At 39.1% G+C, this 19,846-nt stretch overlaps 1 protein-coding gene across 1 annotated transcript in view; it reads left to right on the top strand.

The window, feature by feature from the left end:
- The window catches only part of MACROD2 (mono-ADP ribosylhydrolase 2), a 2,055,604-nt gene that overhangs the window by 1,999,262 nt on the left and 36,496 nt on the right, over positions 1–19,846 (top strand). The window lies entirely within an intron of this gene.

Here is a 19,846-nt window from a genome sequence, read left to right as displayed (position 1 = left end):
CAATAGCAGTCTGTAAAGAGGGAAAATGAGCATTTCTTTCATCCTGAACCTACTTGTGAGAGTAGAACAAAATCTAGAAGTAGCAAAAGAAGATACTTGTAATTTTTGCCCTTTCAAGGAGTTTGAAGATGTTTTTTATTATTTGTTTCAATTTAACTTAATTTAATTTAAAAATCATGAAATACAAAAATTCTAGTATTGAGAAAGCCTATAAGGAATTGAAATTATGGACTAGATGGATCTAGACGGATAAGAGTCTTAGAAAGTCTGAGATGGCTTTAAAACACAAAGACTTTCTGTATGGATTTCCTTCTGTCGTCCTTCATATGGTATTGATTAAGGAAGCAATTTATGTAAAATATACACATTACATGAACCTTCTAAATTGCATGCTTTGTCCACTAATATTAGGATGCAGTAATATTGAATACTGTTAAAAAAAATAAGTGAGCATTATAATGATTTCTGAAGACATAGGAGGAACGAACACTTCGTAAATTTTAAAGAAGTATTTGGGGCATCAAGCCAATATATTGGAGTAAAGACAGGCATCCTTTTAAAATATCTATATTAAAAACCTATTATCAAAGAAATTTAATATTTATTGAAGAACTTGATGAGTTCCATTTTAAAATATAAAACAATCTCTTAAAAGAAGCTCAATATGAAATAAAAAATGAAATCATTTGTCTGGTATACTATATCATAAATCATGCTGCTCTTAAATAAGTATGTGTTTGCAAAGCAGTTGCAAAGTAATAACTTGACAGGCCTTGTTTATGGAACACAGTGATCAATTTTGTTTCCAAATTAAAAGCAGACATGATCTCAATAGTAAAATCAGGTCAATAGTAACTACAGCTTCCAAATTACAAATTCTTCTTGGCCAGGGCATTGACACAGTTTAATTACTAAGCCATGTTAGTGATTTCAACATCTTTTTTAAGATTTCCATTGCATTTAGAACACAATATTCTTCCATCTCTCTGTTTCTAATAGCCTTTTCTCCATTTCCCTGCAAATCCTAGTTCAGGCTCATGATACCATGTTCCCGGCAAGTCAAGTAAATGGCATATCTGGAGTATTTTATGTCTGATGATGTAACAGAGAATTGATAGGACCCTGACTTCAGACACAGATACATGGCATTGCTCTCTTCAGTTGTACTTCTAACACGTAAAACACACAATGTCTTGCCTGCCTGTTTACTTTCTCTATAGCAGAAATTATTTACTTTGTATATTGTGCCTCAAGACATGCAAATGAGGAACATCAAACAATGGGTACATTTTCTTCTTTTTGACTTGACCTACAAGGGAAAAGCTGGCATTCCGCACTCACTGACTTGGTGTCCCTTCTTCCAGTAGTTCTCCAGCATCTAGCCCTCCTCTAATTACTGAGGAATTAAATACCCACATCCCTCTCCCTTGCAGGGATGCCAATCCTCTATAGCACATGGCAGAATGGCTCGTGAGAAAGAAGTGAAGTCAAAGTCGGCTACTTGCTTGTAGCAACTTTGAAGTTGGATTTCTTTTTTCAAATGTGACTTTTCACTGCAGGAGAGTAATAATGCGTGTGGCTTTGAATTAACAAAATTTTCCCTCCCCTTCTTTCTGGCAGATACTTAACTTGTCCCTGCCTTGCATATTCCTGTTTAAATTTGAAATAACTTAAGCATCCCCTTATCATCTTATTCTTTGCTTCAAAGTAAGAGTGAATAGCTAGCCTGTGACACATAAAGGAAGTCGCCGGAGGAGAGTGGGGTGATGTAGAGTCAGAACACTGTGGAGTAGCTCTTCCCCACATTGACATGCTGAGTGGCTGTGGGCAAGTTCTTTCAACTTTCAATGCCTCAATGTCCTCCTCTGTAAGATGGTGATGACAAAATGACCTGTCACATACAGTTGTGGAGAAACTTTAATGAGTTGACACATGTACAGAAATCACAGTACCTGCCACATAGAAAGCACTCAGTGTTTAGTATTCCTCACACTTCAATAAATTGACAACCAAGTCGAGAGAATCCACATGTGGACTTGCTCAAGTCCATTTGTGGTCCTTCCTAACTATTTTGAATCCATCAAAACTTCATATTTTCCACTTTTTCCTTCAACAACAAAAAAAATTGTTCTGCACATTTCCTTTTCAACACCGAATCCTGCAGGTGGTTTTGATATGTATGTTCTTTTCTATAAAGACAGAACAATTAATGAAAGGTGAAGTGGGAGGCAATTCTCTCTCTTCAGAAACTCCTTTTTCTTTGTCAAGATGTCAATCTTCTATTTGGGAAGTGCTGATCCAACCATAATTTCTATTTTTAAAAGAAGATACCATTGATCTATTGGCAGATCCATGGAATAAAAGTACTAAATAAATCAAATAAGGACTTTTTTTTTTTTTTTTTTTTTTTTTTGCTTTCTTTAGGCTCATGGAGCTATTAGAATCTTGTTTGAAAGCATTTTGAGAATATAGCTCTGGGTTTTGTGTATATTCAATGTCTTTTAATGGAAAGTTGCACAAACATCTGAAAAATTATTCTTATCTGCAAACAAAAACAAATGAATATTCTATTACATTTGTAGGGATATTCTTTATAGCTTTAAAAATATTGGTTCTCTTTTATTTTGAGAATCCAAGGAGACAGAAAGTGGTTGCTTTCAAAAAATTTCAGACCAGGAAAAAATTGCATAACCTTTTTCTCTCATTTTGTAGCATTCTATAAGATTAGAAAATGTAGATAATCTTCAGGATACATCTTCTATGGCTCCCAGGTGTATGGGCACAGATGTTGCAACATTAAGTTTTGAAGTTAGCTCTACCAAAATACGGGTTTTGAAAAGAAGAGAAAATATTCAGCAGTTCATGCTGATAAAATTATACAATAGCACAATGGACATATCCCTGGGACATCTGAAATACAAAAATTTCAACAGGCATAAAGTGAGGTTTCACATATGGCAGCTTTTCTCATAGAGCCACATTGCCTCTTCCTAAATGAGTCCAGTTTTATGCTTTCCCAGCAGGATCTGTGGTACAAATGAAATCCAGTAAAATAGCGCCATTTAGGCTGATAACCTAATAGGAAAGTAATGTTATAGGAGATCTCCTCGAAATATGATCTCCTGTTTTAGCATAAAAGAGAAAGCCAGTATTAAACCATTTTTCTGAAGATTTTTATTTCTAGTTGAATTTAGAAATAGTTGAAATAAAATCTGAACTATATTAAAATCATGTCATTATTATATCACATATGACTTATTAGGAATATATTGGATTTTTTCTTCAAGTGTTACATAGAAGGCATGTATCCCAATTATTTTTCTTGTATTTCTTCAAGTGTTACATAGAAGGCATACATCCCAATTATTTTTCTTGTATCAATGGATAAGTATAATATGAAATAATAATTCTTTATTTATCTCAGGTTGACCAAAATGTTACTGGAAACCTAAGGTCTATATTATGGTCTAAGAGTTTCTTGGGAAAAGATGGATGTAGACAGGCATACAAGTAGAAAGTGAACTAAAAGGCCACAACAAGTATAAATTATCATGTTGCAAGGCTAGTGTTTTGGCCTCTGACGAGCAGGGCCATGGAACAAAGTGTCCATGGCTTCTGACTCTGGCTGTGTGGTTCCTGGCAATTCTTTACCTTCTAGGAATCCCAGTTTCTGGGGTTGTACAATGAGAGGCATGAACTCAATAATGCAATTTCACAAATTTTCTTAGAAGGCCAAAGAACCGCATTCTTGATAAAACATGGGGAGGAGACGCGGGAGCCAGTGATCATCAATATGTGGAGAAAGTCGAAATTACAGGCTTTACTCAGTGTCACTTACTGCATTCTATTGATAAAAATGCAGAGGTGCCCTAGACCAGACAAAAAGATCAGCCAAATCAACCATATTTTGTTTCAGAACTCAACCAGTAATTGGATGGCTGATTATTCCCTCAAGAGTCTTTCAATGGGGAGACAATGTTTTTCGGCTCCAAGTAGGTTTACACCCAAATTCTACTCAGAACCAGCCTGGCTTTCCATCACCATCTTTCTTATCCACGTGGGAAGCATCCTTTCTCGAGGCTCCTCTGGCCACTGTTGGATCTTTCGGTGAACACACAGTTAGTGAACCACTTTCTCTTCTGCTCCTACCCGTCAAATCCAATAGGGATTCATTTTGTCTACAAAGCACCACTACCCAGCCCTTGGTGTTTTCCACTATTGATGGGATTCTTACATCACTGACAGAGCCCTCTCCTCTCTACTTGAAAAGCAGCCTCAACACCAGCCATGCAGCAACACACAACCTCCGTGGCAGGCAGGCTTTCCTCCTCCAGACTGTGCTCTTTGTTCCAGAGACTCCTAGTTCGGACATATTTTTTTGATTCATACAAAATATTATATGAACTTACCCCTAGCGCAATTAACTTCCTGGAACTTTCTGTTTTCAGAAAGTCTTTTTATCTCATCTTTTCAAATGAAATTGACATTCATAATGCTGTGTTTTTCACGTTAACAGCACCACAGTTTAGTTGGGGGGGGGGTGCAGTTTCATGTTCAGATAGTTTCTTCTGTTATTGGTCTTCTGTCCTAATCGTGTGGTGTAGCTGGAATTTGTCAACCCAAATTTGGTTTTAGAATATAAGATAAATTCATAATGCTGGTCCCTTCTAAGGTTTTATGAATATTTTTAAGTGTTTAATGAAATTCCTTGTATTGGTTAAATAGATTGAACATAAAAATTACAACCTTTTAAGCTGAATTACTTAGGTTTTCTGCATATCCGTATGTAGGCAATATATACATATAGAACCAGTTCACTCAAATTACACTGTATAACAAGTAAAATTACAATTTTTATATTTACATTGACATGACTTTTTAAATTCATTTTTGGAATGCTAATCTTCTTCATGTTTCTTCTTCAAATAAAAATGTACCTGACCTATCATTTTAAAGTTAAAAAACAAAGAAGAATGAATAGTATATTCACGGCTGCAATAATATTGGCTTCTGTCCTGTATTTCTGTATGCATGTGTGTAAATTTAGATTCAGCGTCAACTCACTAAGAAAGTATATATCATGCCTCTTGAATAATAATATTATTATAATACTATTGGCCCAACTTTGGCCTTTTGGCCAAATCCTCTTGTTTGCTGGGATCAGCTTATCTTTTAACATTTTGAAAAATTTACTCTGAACCTCCATTTTACATATAAGGGTGGGGGGAAGTCCTAGAAACTTAAGGATATGGGTAGGCTTCAGTGAACATTAGGATCGAAACTTGTCGTTATTAGCCCATCCCTATCTGGGGAATTTTCAGAGACTGTCTCTTCTAATAAAGCCCCAGCATCCAGCTTTGTTTCTGAATCCACTTTGTCTTTTTTTATTTCCTCCCCTCCCTAACTCCCCAGTTTCATTTACAATTTGACTTTGTACCTGCCTAGGTTGTCTGGTCTTGCCCTGAGGCATATGGCAATGTGGCTTATCAAAGTAATTTGCAAAGATGACACAGACCTCTCCCTTAAGTAGAATTCTGTCTCCAGGTGTGGAACTTTTTATTCCTCTCTGCTCCATTAGAGTCCTACAACTCTCTGTGCATGGTATACCTTAATTCTTATCACATCTAATGAAAAGATTTTTACCTGCATCTAAGCATATATTATTTTGCATATATCCTTAAACATTCCAGACAATTAATCTCCTCTAAAGACAGTGAGTAAATTGTTAACGTTGGGTGACATGCTCATTATATTTGCCTTTTTCTCCAAGATAGTAAATAATGTTAAATTGTAATTTTCAGAACGATGATATCATGACTCTCATACAAATAGAAAATGAATCAATGTAAAAGATTTTCTTTAAATCATTAATGAGGGAACCAGTAAGATATAAAACTGATTCAAAAGAGATTTTAGATGTATACATCTCCATAATGCACATACAATCAGGAATACCGAATATAGCCTCACATAGACACATGCATACATGACATTCGGGGGTCCTGAAATTTGAAAGATGAGTTAATGTCATAGAGGGCAATAAAAAATATTCCTTCTTCTCCACCAAACCGAATGTATTTGCATGGCTGCCAACGAGTCACATTTTCATTACTACAAGTTTTCTACAAGTTCTATCTCTACAGATGTATAAAATAGTCTAGTTGATAGAAAGTTCGTCAATGGAGTAACACCCTATAGAATCAGATAGTTCCCTAGAGTGTGCTGGACAACACCTGGCCTTCCACAGAAGGGACATCCACGGATCTCTTTTGCCCACTGTCAAGTCTTAGATAATTTTTATTGGCACCACACTGAAGGTAAAACTGTCATTTTTACCCTTTTTCCCATTTCACTGAATTCATCAATGTTGGTTATCTGATAGGTTTCACAGACAGTGATAAAAAACCAAGGCAGTATTGGGGTGGGCCAGCAACCTCTAATTACATCTCTGAGATTGTCACTTACTTGCTATCATTTTGTGCCAAAGGCTGCTATTCTACATATACTATAAATGGACATATACTATGGATGTATGTTTACCTCTAAGATGTCGCACCTGTAAGATGCACTGTTATTTTACAAATCATTAAGGATTTTTAAAAAAATCTTGCCAATTAAAGTAAGACGCATTTTCTTATCATTTAGATGTTTTATTTTATAACTATTGAAATAATTTCTATTATTTTATAACTATTAAAATAACTAGACATAGGATTTTATCATAAATAACTGGAGAATACATAAACATAGAAAGGTATTAAATAAATTAGTTAAGATATTGCTAAAACTTTGTCATATTCAGGGTCTACTTCTGAATCGCTTTCATTTAGAGTTATACACAACAATAGCTGTGTTGTGTTATACACAATAGCTGTGTTGTTTCACACATACTGTCCTTCCTCTGTGACTTTAAGAGAATCCATAAAGAAATTAAAAGGCACTGTGCTATTATTATTAAGGTAGAGCTACCTCACTTTTTGCTTCTACTTAGAGAGTTGCTAAACACTTCCGGTTTACTACCTCCTCAACTCCTTCCCTATTTCACTACTATTTCCAAGGATTTTCGTCTAAGCCATTGAAACCCATTCTGCAAATTTTGGTACTTTTGTTTTTGATGTTAGTGCCTGCATAGGATCAGTCAATTTCATCACAATGTCCTGGCCAAAAAAATTTTACAATTCTCTATTTCAGAGATGTTAAGATATGGAAACAATGCTCCTTAGTATTATGAAATACATTTATTTCCCCGTGCAAACAACACTGAGCCTAGGTAAGGAAAACTTAATTACTGGTGATATAATTAAGTAAAGTTAGTTTTTCCTACTAACTCATAAATCTGCCTAGCAGTAGGATCCTTACCAGCACATTAGTACACCATATCCTACTGCATATCATGTAACTGAGAGTGATAAATTGTTCCATCATTCAACAAATACTTATCAAACACCTAATATTGACATACATATATATATGTTATATAACATATAACACTGACTAGCTTGAAACACAAGTAAGCTGCTTAAGCCTCCTAGAGCCTTAGTTTCCTCTTTAGTGAGAGATGTAGTTGTCCTCATGCCTCTTGGAATGGTGAAATGAAACCATCTTTGAGGAGTGATCTGGGGCCTCTAGCAAGCTACAACCCATCGGCCAAATCTGGCCTGCTGACTCTTTTTGTATGGCTTGTGAGCTAAAAAATGGTTTTCACACTTTTAAATTGTTGGGGAAAAAAAAGAATAATTTGTGAGACATGGAAATTCTATTAAATTCAAATTTCAGTGTCCACAAATAAAATTGTATTAAAACATGCAAAGCCCACGCATTTACTATCTGGCCCTTTACAGAAAAAAAAATTTGCAGACCCCCAGTCTATAGCATCTATGTGAATATAGCCCAAATTATCTTGAATATGAAACCACTCGTGATCATGCAGAAACTCCTAAGTTAATGCAGTGTTTATCAATACACACGGACATATGTGCATGTATGTTTCATTAGCCTTGCCAACACAGGTGTATTCCCACAATGCCTTGCCCAGATGTAGGCACAGCGTTTGCTTTGTCCACACCCCTCCCCAGACTGGGGGATTGGGAGAAAATGGTTCCCTCTGATGTTGATGTTAGCCTCCATTAGAGGCGACCCAAAAAAGTGTGACTTGGCCCCCAAACATTTCACACTTTGGATGAGAAGGAATACTCTGAAGCCTTGGCTCTTTTTCCCTTAGAATAAAAATTTAAGTTTCCTATAAACACATTTTTTTGCCACTATTTAAAAGGAGATTTCAGGGTGCCTGGGTGGCTCAGTCAGTTGAAGCTCTGACTCTTGATTTCAGCTCAGGTCTTGATCTTAGGGCCAGGGGATCGATCACCCCGTAGGGCTCTGTACTCAGTGTGGCATCTGCTTGTCCCTCTCCCTCTCCTCCTCCCCGTCTCAAAATAAATACAGTCTTTAAGAAATAATACATTTTCAAACATAAAAAAATAAAAGGCGATTCCACCTACCAGTGAACTGATCTTTGCTTTCTCTGAGAATACTACAAGTGAGACCTGCATTAGGACTGTGGACTAAACATCCTGATCATAACCATTTTTACATAAAGACCATTAGGTGACAAAACTAACAAAAATGCAGGTCTAATGTATAAAGTGAGTGGGGTGCATAGTTAGGGCTCGTAATAATATGAATGTGTAAATATGTTCATTTACACATTTTGTTGTAAAGACCAAAATATTGCCAACCCAGATTTTAACTTATAAGCTTAAACTCAGATAATGGTTGGAGTATCTGCTTTCAAAGACACAGAAGCTCAACATCTATTGGCATACAATATTTTTAAAAAAAAATAACAAATAGCCACAAAATAATATGTGATGTATGTTACATAAAGTATTTACTGTACTTGAATTTAGACTTGACAACTTCACTTGAATCAGATGAAGGAAATTCCAGACCCTGTTGATTATACGAAAGGTATATCCATTCTGATTTGATTTCAAATTTAAGTGCTACTTTTCTGTTTTAGAAGGAAACTCAATTTCTTTTTATTATTCGTTACACATCAGGTGCCTTCATTTCAGCACAGTATGTAAAGAGCAGGTGGTATAAGGAGTACTTTGAATGTTAATTATTTTTTTCATTTATTTCACTGTGAGGATTTACCTTTCAATGTGTTTTTATAATCAGGATGGAAACAATTAGGGAGTTTGCTGCTTGAATGTTTCACTACATTTATTTTATGACATCTGCTGCAATGATTAAAAAAAAGAAAAGGAAAAGGGGGTAAGCATTTTAACAATAGTGGGGTTTGGGTTGATTGTATGTGATTGTTTTATTTCATAGTGAATCTTCAAAGGAAATGTCGTGATGAATCAGTCATTTTTCTAACCAGTAAATATCATCTCATTGTTAGAGCTTACATTTTCAACATGGAAGCATGTCTGTTCATGTTTCAGAGATGTCATAGTTTATTAGTCTCGGATTTAATTGAAACCAATAGAAAAAAGCTACAGAGAAATAGGAATGAAAGGGAAAAAAAGTAGACATTTATTTTTAAAGGCATATTCCAAAGGAGAATGTTCTTTTTCCATTCATCATGTTCAGTTTATTCTTCAAATATACCCAAGATATTTACTTCACCTGTCCTTCATTTTCATATGCTTTAGAGCATAGTTGATAAGATAATAATATTCGGTATCATGAGAGGTGTGGCTCATAATATGTTAAGATTTGGGCATATAATTTCAATGTAAGGGAATACTTTTCAAAATTAATATAGTCATTTCATAGTGTGCTACATTACTCTTGTTTTTCCCATTAGCAAAATATTATAGACAGTCCTACGCCATCAGAAAATAAAACTTACATAAAAATCTAATAATTATATATAATTAAATATGATAAGTAATAAAGAAGGTAAGTATAGATACAGTGTGTGTGGGTGTTTGAGAGAGAGAGAGACAGAGACAGAGCCAGAGACAGAGGGAGAGAGACAGAGACAGAAACAAATAGAGGGGAGAGAGCACATGCCTCAGAACTCTGTTGGTAGTTTTGAAGATGGATGAAGGAGGCCATGGGTCAAGGAATGCAAGCAGCCTCTAAAATCTAAACTATATAAGGAGATGGATTCTTCCCCAGAGCCTCCAGAAGAAAGGTAACTCTGCCGACACCTTAGTTTTAGCCCCGTAAGACCTATTTCAGACTTCTGGCCTTTGGAACTCCAAGAAAATAAATTTGTGTTATGTTAAGAAACTAAGCCTATGGTAATTTGTTACAACAGCAATAGGAAAGGAATACATTACCTCTCAACATGGGCTCTTCAAACCATGTTGAAAATTCAGGCTTGTCTTAATAGGTCCCCAGAGAAAGGAGAGGCTCCAATATCTTTCCATGTTCCAGTTGGGAATTACCATGAAGTTTTTCCTGCTTCTATAATCTCTGCTAAATTAGGCAGCATTTTTATTATCATGACCCATCCCTTTTTAATGTCAGTCTCTGTTGGTTGCACAACTGAGATTTAATTCAGGTAAATCTAATACCGTGGCCACAGTAAGTGGAAATGGAATAGTTATGCATTTCTAGGAGATTAGAAGAAAAGGATTCTAAGGCATTAGGGAAATGACGAATGGGAGAAGGGAAAGAAAGAGAAAGAAAGGCAGGAGAGAAGGAAGAAGGATGGAAGGATGAGAAAGAGCTGGTTTCTATTTTCCAGTCTGGGGAAAATAACAAAGTAAATATCCAACCACTACTTTTGGAAATGGAGGAAATATAAAATTCGTGCCCAATAAACTTTCCCATCTGGCTGTCTCTGATTAATAGCACAAAATGGGAAAAGAGAACTTTTTGACCCTAACAGTTTTCTAATCGTTGAAGGCCAAACAGACCGCAAACATGGTTGGTCTATAATTCTAGCACAGAGGTTCTCAAATTTAGGTGCATTTAGACATTAGAGGGTTTGTGATTTCTGGACCCTGTCCCTAGAGATTCTGATAAGGTAGAACTTGGTGGGCTTGGGATTCTGCACTATCAAGCTCCTAAGAGATGGTGATGCTGCCAGTCTGTGGACCATACTTTGAATGGCAACACTAATCTAATAGTTGGCATACATATTTAGACCACTCTTTTTGAAAATCCCTTAGACCTTTCCTTCTGCCTTAATTTCATTGGAGGCTGGAGTGGCTAAACATGGCAAAAATGATAGATACATAGATAGACAGATGATAGAGAGCATACTCCCCAGTAGATCCAAATCACCTGGATGCCTTAGTTAAAAGATGGCATGCTGGGCTCTATATCTCGAGTCCCTGATTCAGTAGGTTTGGGGCCAGTGGGCAGGTGAGAGTGTGCATGTTTAAGTGCCCAGGTGATGCTGATGCTGCTGGGCCAGGCAATACACTTGGAGAACCACTGGCAAAGCCCTTGTTTATTATCCATACCAGCTGACCCCCATCAGGCACCATGGGAGGGGATGGTCTGTTAGCCTTGTCGTGGACAACCAGGGACACCGGGAATTAGGGTACCTCTTCCCAAATTGAACCCCAGGGTGTCTGAGATCAGCAGCTGCTCCTCCCTCTAAGCCTCTCTCCCCACGTGTGCCTTCCTATGGGCAGGGTGCAGTGTGTCCCTCCCACAGGGGCCAGTCTAGGAGGCAATGTGGAGGAGGGAACACAGAGGCTGGGTGCCGAGGTTAAGAAGATGCAGAAGAAGACTGCGTCTGTCCATTGGAAAACAGACCTGGGCTACTCCAGGAGAATCCTCAGTAGGCCTTTGAGTTGTGTACCTGAGAAACATGTTTCCTGGTTTTGATGAGAAGAAAAGAACTCAGGAAACAAACGTTTTCCTGTCGTCTTAGTGGTCTTACCCATCCTTCGACACAGAGGCAAGACAGAGTAACATGAGAAAAAGTGGCATTCCCTCTGCAAATGTTGAAAAAAGGAACAAAAACAGGATTTGGGGCCTAACTGCTGCCCACCTTACAGGAGTTACCTTACACAAAGTAAAAATGAACTCTGACTGAGCCATCCCCTATCCGATTTAAGTACGTTTGTCTTCCCAAAGCTAACATTTTCTCAGCTGAAATTGAGGGGATTCATTATTTTAAAAAAAGAAGAAGAAGAAAAGACAAGGAGAAACTGAACAGGGCTTCTAGAGTGATGCACATAAGCTGTTTGCCATATTGAATCAACACCTGGGGCATTGATTTGAAAGCCAAACGCAGGCTGTTCATCTGGATTGCCAAGTGTAACAGAAGCAACTGTCTAGCCCAGGCCATCAGAAAGAATGCGCCTCGTCAGGGCGCCATCTGAAGCTGCCTTCGAGGACCACAGATAACCCGAAAAGATGTACAGAGGTTGCTCTGAAACCTAATTCCAACTTAGGAGCCTAGCTTTCTCTCTTTCCCATAAACTACCTATGATTTCTAATTAGAAAGGCTTCTTGAAAGCAAGCTGACCTGATTCCTTTTGCTCACTTAAAAACGTGTCCCAGGGCGCCTGGGTGGCTCAGTTGGTTAAGCGACTGCCTTCGGCTGGGGTCATGATCCTGGAGTCCCTGGATCGAGTCCTGCATCGGGCTCCCTGCTCGGCGGGGAGTCTGCTTCTCCCTCTGACCCTCCCCCCTCTCATGTGCTCTCTCTCATTCTCTCTCTCAAATAAATAAATAAAATCTTAAAAAAAAACAAATAAAAACGTGTCCCAGGTTTGGTGTAGATGTTTGGCTTTGCTTACTCAATAAGCACTGTTGTTGCTTAGTCCTCTAAGCTTGCTGGGCCTGCCTTTCCCGACATTCCAAGCAGTAATAGTCTCTTTGACCCAGTAATTAAAGAAATCCTGTACCTTTCCACTCTGGCTAGCTGCCCTCTTTCTTCTCCCCCATTGTTCTTTTAGTAACACCACCAGCAGATGGTTAGAGATTTTTCACCCTTTCAAAAGCTTTATATTTTTCCCATCTCATCAAGCATATCTCAGCCAAATGTAATTAGCTTAAGGTTTTTGAGCCCCCAGGGGAGATCAGTAAAAAAAAAAAAAAAAAAAAAAAAACCCTGAGCAATTTCAATAAAGAGCTTTAAAAGAGGATCCTGGAAGGCCACACCAAACCACAGGAGAGCTGCTATTATTTAGAAGCGTAGATCTCTCTCTTCCTCCCCTTCCCCCCTTTTGGCATTTTAAAGTCTCAGAATATTCATGAGGCCTCCAGGGCTTTGGAGCTTTCTTTTGGACCATTATTGGGTAGGTGGGATATTTAAGCTCTCTTCAGCAAGGTCAGTGTTTGGTTCTCTTTAATTGATTTCAATCAAGGAGTGTTTTTTGGGTAGCCCTGAGTTACTCCCAAATGGCAAACAGTTTATTTGCTAAATCTCTTAGCCTTTTCATTCATTTTTTTTTTTTTAATCCTCTGGTTGTTGGAAAGGAGCTGGTAAGCCTTCTTTGTCGTTCCAAGCATTTGATATGAAGGCTAAATTAATTAACCGCAATACAGATTTGCGCCCTGCCTCTGAGTGGTGAAGAATCCCCTTTCTTTCTGAATAGCCACATGTATGTACTACAGAGCTGATCCCGCAGCCCCACACTTAGGAGAAAGCAAGTTTTTCAGACCAAATTAAACTTTTTATTGAAATGGAGTGAAGTAGCGCTTAAGTATGTGAAGCATAGATTTTTCGTGGGATGTTAGGAGAGGGGCATGGGCTCACCCTTGAATTGTGTGATGTATATTTTCCCCAAGCACCAAGTGGGAGGCTCCAAGCCTCAGGTGTTGCGTAGTAGGATGATTAAGTGTGTTCTCATGTCAGTTTCTCATTACTAAGATTTGGGTAAAAGGGGAATGATTCTTTGTAAATCCACTACCAGCTTTTTCAGATAAAGGGCATCAATGCCAACACTTGATTAAAATGACTTTTTTTTTCCTTTTTGGTCTCAAGTGAGCTAATCAGTTTCTTTCTGAATAGTGATGCACAGGTATGGATAGGTGCCTATGATGAAAATGGTTATATATATGAGACACTTTAGAGGACGTTAGAAGCACAATTTAGGGGAAAATTCCTTTTTTTTTTTTTTTTTTTTTTTTTTTTAAAGATTTTATTTATTTATTTGAGAGAGAGAATGAGAGAGACAGAGAGCACATGAGAGGGGGGAGGGTCAGAGGCAGAAGCAAGCTCCCTGCCGAGCAGGGAGCCCGATGCGGGACTCGATCCTGGGACTCCAGGATCATGACCTGAGCTGAAGGCAGTCGCTTAACCAACTGAGCCACCCAGGCGCCCTAGGGGAAAATTCCTTTTAAAGAAGTGTGCTCTGAGCAGTGTTCCAGCCAAGGCATAGGCTTGCAAAGCAGTCCCCAAACACTTAAAAATTAAACTTGTTATGTCCCAAATACAAAGTAATGTTGGAGGTACAAATTGACTTACAAAAAGATATAAGCAGGGTGGAAGTTTTCTGTAGGTAGGACAAATGAAATCTTGGTCTTTTGTAGATGCTTTTCATAAATGTTAGTTTTGCACAGAAGAATGAAAAATTAATTTCAGTAAAACTGCACTATCATTGCTTAGAATACAGCAGGCCCAAAGAAACTAGACTATCTCTGGCAGGGGGACAATTCTGGATCACGAAACTAGTTGTATCGGTGCAGAATGAGTAAGACAAAAAGAAAAGGCAAAGAAATTGCACAAGACCTTCACTTAATAACAAGAGAGAGGCACAAGGACTCATAGCAAACTTGATGTCCAGAAAATGTGCAGAAATGATCTACAGAGCTCCTTCTACAGCCGTTTTGCCATTAGCCAATGTGCCGTGGGCAGGATATCTCTGGTTCATTCCATTTTCCAAATAACTGATGCTTAACCAGAAAACTTTTGGGGCCAGTTATCACTATTTCCGAAATTCCCAAAATGATGACATCCATTTGCCTCCGTTTTGAAGTTATAGAAACAGGGTCATACATGTAGCTGGTGGAAGCAGACCTGACATCTGTTGTCCAAATTGTGGCCCAGTATTTTTGTCTACCTTACCCTTCCTCTTATGAGCTGTTCTAAGGGCTTGTTCTTCACAGACTAGGATACTCTAGGAGATGTCTACAGCATTTCAACTTAGCTCCTTTCTGAAATGGTAAAATCACCCTACTGTAAATCTTGAGTTTGGAATGAATCCTAAAGGTCACCCAGTCTAGCTTCCCACTGTGATGCACAAAAGCATTATTCCTTCCAAGCAGATGCTGTGGCCTCTGCTACAGAACATACATGATGGGGAACTCACTACCTTGCATAGCAGTTCCTTCATTCACAGGTGATTCTGAGTGTTGAAAAATGAACTTGACTTCACTACAGCTCATGCTTATTCATGCCAGTTCTTCCTTGCATAGGGAACTGAAATGAGCCTGGCACATATAGCAAGAGCCCATCGAGTATCTGAAGGTCGTTTGCAGAGCCACCTTTGGTGTCTTCTCGTTAGTCCCTTAATTAATTCTTTACTTAGTCCAAACACCCCTCATATCACAAGTTTTTCTCTTTTTTTTTTTTAAGATTTTATTTATTTGTCAGAGAGAGAGAGAGCACAAGCAGGGGGAGCGGCAGGCAGAGGGAGAAGCAGGCTCCCTGCTGAGCAAGGAGCCCAATGCGGGGCTCGATCCCAGGACCCTGGGATCATGACCTGATCCAAAGTCAGATGCTTAACTGACTGAGCCACCCAGGCTTCCCCATATCACAAGGTTTTCAAACCCTTCCTCATGTTGGCTGCATACCTCTAAGCAAGTTAAATTTGCCAACTTTTCTCTCAGAACATGGATACAGAATTGCATACAATGATCCAGACCTTCATTTGTCAAATTAAAGGCTAAAAGGAATTGCTTCAAGTCCTGGCAAGTCTGTATCTGCACATCTCCCTGTGTAAGATGATAAAGGATCTGAGGGGATACCAGCAGCCAGTGTGGTGGAAAAGCTTGCAGACTAGCCAAGCTTGCAGGCAGGCTCTTCTCTAATGATCCCCGAACCAGCGATTTACCCTGGCCTTGGTTTCCCTGTCTGTAAACGGGGATAATGGTAGAGGATTTTTATAAGGATCATATGACTTAATATGTGTAAAGTTCTAGCAATAGTGCCAGGCACATAGTAAGCTCTTCATCGATACTAATTATTGTTACTGTTCTAAACAGAAGCCCCTACTCCAAACTAAAGAAAATCCTCACATTCCTATGATGAACAGAGAGGAACACTGGATCAAATATTACCTCTGCCCTATAATTACTGGGCCAGTCTACTGCCTCTGTTTCTACAAGCATGATGTGGGACCACAAGGGCGCCCTGAGAGACATCTAGCCACTTTCATCCTCTGAATGTGCCAGGGCTAACAGTCCAGTAATTTCCCCTTAGCTGCCAATGTCTTTGATAGTAAGAGACCATAGTAAGAGACCTCATTAAAGGGATGCAGCTGGTCAAGAAAAATACCCTGAAGCCCTTGGCTTCTGGCAGATGAGCTGTGTCATGAGAGTACATCTGTCACAGCTGGTTCTGTCCCCGTGCAGAAATGATAGGGCCAATGCAAACAGTTCCCGACCCTGGCCAGAATGGGCCTGCAGACTTAAGGAATAAAACATTTATGGAGGTGGATCTGTGCATTCCCACCAACATTATTTTTAGGCACTTCGGCACAAAGCGTAAATGCCACAGCATACATAACCTGACTGTCACCATCACGGTTGACATTTGTATAAAAATGGCCAACCATTTAAAGTTGAAGGATATATCATTAATGCCATTCCCTTACTCATGTTTCTTATGATGGGGTTTTATATTGACTGGAACTTCTTTCAACTATTGCTACTGGATCAAAGCGTATTACAAAGCAGACAGAAACAACACTCCCCACCTTGCTCTGTTTCATTTCCTCCAGGCCCATCCTATCAAGAAACTCAAAATCCCCAAAGGAGCCACACTCTCAAGGAGAAGTAGATTGAGGACAAACAGAAATTTGAATTCTGGCAAATCAGTAACTGTAAGGAATTACTGTGGGAGACAGTGGTAGCTCTCTTTAATCCTTCTAGGTCATTCCTGGTGGGTTCGATCTCAGACTATGATGGCCAGAGGTCCAATTTTTCTCTCTACTGTACTTGATTTTAAATGCCAGGGTTGAGGTTCTTGCTTTATATAAGCTACATCATCATTGGTGTCTTAATTATTCTTAGGATTATTAATGATTATGAAAACCTCACCTTAGAAAATGCAGAGAGAGAGAGAACCAGATGGACTTGTGATGTGAATCCTGGTGCATTTGGGTCACCCAGGAAGCACCACACAGCCTAACTGCTGAGAGATGACCTTCAAAGGCCCTTCTCTGCAGGGCTCCCACAGGACCAGCATCTTGTGACATTGTGTGCTGGTTACAGAATCCCACAGGCACCCACCTCTTATCTCAGCACACACCAGTGATCACAACCACAAAGACCAGGGGACAGAATATAAAAGAATACCGCTTTGTCTTCTTGCCATTTTATCTTATTTTCCCTCTAGAATTCATATTTTGTACCAACCATATTGTAACAATAAAAGCAGTTCTAGAGAATGGGAAAAAAATAGCACCATGATTTTCAGCCTTATTATATCAAACTGCTTTGGGCTTTACTCTCTTTAAAGTGTGTTCATGTATTCAGCTACAAGGAGGTTTCTGAAAGTCCTCATGGGCAGTTCATTTCCTTATCTCCCATGTGTGCTGCTCCTGGGTCATGGTCCTTGGGGTTTTTAAGAACTTAGGGTATGAGAACGATGTTGGGAGACTTAGCATCTCCTCCATCCCCTGTGGGGGATAGACTGGAAGCCCCTGGCAATCACTTTCCCCCAGTTGCATTTTGGGCCCTGTGAATCCAGATTCCTCATGAATGGGATTCTGGCAAATCAGTAACTGGAATAAAAGCAGCCTGATGAGGGAACACAGACTTGGGAAACCCAGAGACAGGGACTGTACCATCTCCACACACAATTTTATATTGGTCTCATCAAAACAAAAACCTTTCTCCTCAAATGTCATTCTCTTTTCAAAATGAAGCCAGTCCTTTTCAGATGGCATAAGTGCAACTCAGACATTCCACAGGCATGAGGAAAAGCTTCCCCAAACAAACTAGACCCATTAAGCTTGAGATTTTGAGTATCTTACCCTAAGTGGGAAACAGGATGGTTTGGGTCACTGGTGTCAGGACTTTGTTGGTGGGGCAGAAGTGTTTGGTGTCATTGGAAGCACTGTGAACTAGGAATCTGATGAAATGTGTCCTCATCCAGATTCTGGCAGTCTGGTCCCTACTGAACAATGGGGTATGAGACCAAATACCACGGATGGAACTCTTGCTTGCGGAAGGTCTGTCAATGTTGATCGACAGGTTGAGATAGCACCAGCTGTGTATGGTCAGAATTCGTGAGGCCAAAACAATAACCTGCCCTAGAATGAGCCAGTTAACCTTTGCCTGAAACTGGTTTCTGTCTGATGTCTCTGAAGTAGACAAAAAGTCTGAATCATCCAAACTTTGAACCTTAGTTGAAATACCAGCAGATTCTAGTGGTTCCAAGTGGTGCAAATTCTTCTAAGGTACGGAGTGTGAGTCTAGGTCTTCCTAGGAGCCGATGCTAAGATGGGATTTATTTGGGAAATACAAGGTATTTCTTTTCTTTTTTTTTTAAGATTTTATTTATTTGAGAGAGAGAGAGAGCACAAGCGGGGTGAGGGGCAGAGGGAAAAGCAGACTCCCTGCTGAGCAAGGAGCCCAACAGGGGGCTCAATCCTGGGACTCCAGGATCATGAGCTGAGCTGAAGGCAGATACTTAACTGACTGAGCCACCCAAGAACCCCTGCTATTTCTTAAGGGAAATGCTTATGTGAGAGAAAAAGAGGAGGGGGCTGGTGAAGGCTGGGACAGCCATCAGGCCACACTGGAAGGAAACGTGCAAGGGACAGGGAAAGCAAGACCAGGGCTTTGCAGAGAATTTCTCCACTGAGGCCAAGCTCACCCTGCAGGATGTGAAGGACCAAAGGTCAGAAGATTTCTGTAGCAGCACCTCAATACGTGTACCCCCTTTTTTCCTCCCCTTCCTCATGCACCATGTAGAATGTGGAGAACTTGTGTTCCCTGTTCTCTGACCCACATTTCCCAAAGCAGTTCTTGGTTTTGATGAGTTAAGTTCTCCTCTGCATGTTCTCTTATCTTCTCTAAAATGGTGCTGTTGTGTATGAAGCACAGAATGGTTTTGAGAACACCAGTCTGGTTCACTGCCTCTAAGGTATGTATCTATCTATATTCTGATGAGCAGCAAGTATTTTGATGCCAATGATCCCTCTCCTTTTTGGGACCAGAACAACAGAATGACTGGCTCTCTATATCATCATTGTTATGGTACCTCATTCTGGAACATGCTCTTAGCAGCCAGGTAAACTTTGATCATGAAAGGTCTGGAGAACATATTCCTATTTTTAGGTCACCAGGAATCATGCTTAGAGTGTGAGAGACAAATAGCATGGCGCCTTATGGAAATACTCTTGGGAGTGAAATATGCCAGATAATTTGTGTCACCTACATGCTTTATTGGCTTTGCACTTTTGGAATATGTCACAGATGCCTCATTGTGTCAAAAGTGTGATAATAGCCAGAGAATATGAAATGATAAGGGAGTATAAAGACTTCACTGCCATATCATAGCTAATACATTTTCATTTGAATTCGGTTATATGTATATGGACTTTTTTTTTTAATGCTCAACCACATTTCTAATGTAATTTAAATTTTGGCATTATGGGTTTCCCCCTGAATTATCAAGTTGAATTAAATGGAGAACAATAATGTCATTAATGGTTCTCACGTGGATAATAATGTATTAAAACTCATCTCT

Source organism: Neomonachus schauinslandi, chromosome 10, assembly GCF_002201575.2.
Source record: "Neomonachus schauinslandi chromosome 10, ASM220157v2, whole genome shotgun sequence".
NCBI lineage: Eukaryota > Metazoa > Chordata > Mammalia > Carnivora > Phocidae > Neomonachus > Neomonachus schauinslandi.
Note: the sequence above shows the minus strand (reverse complement) of the source record. Positions and strands in the feature narration are given on the sequence as shown.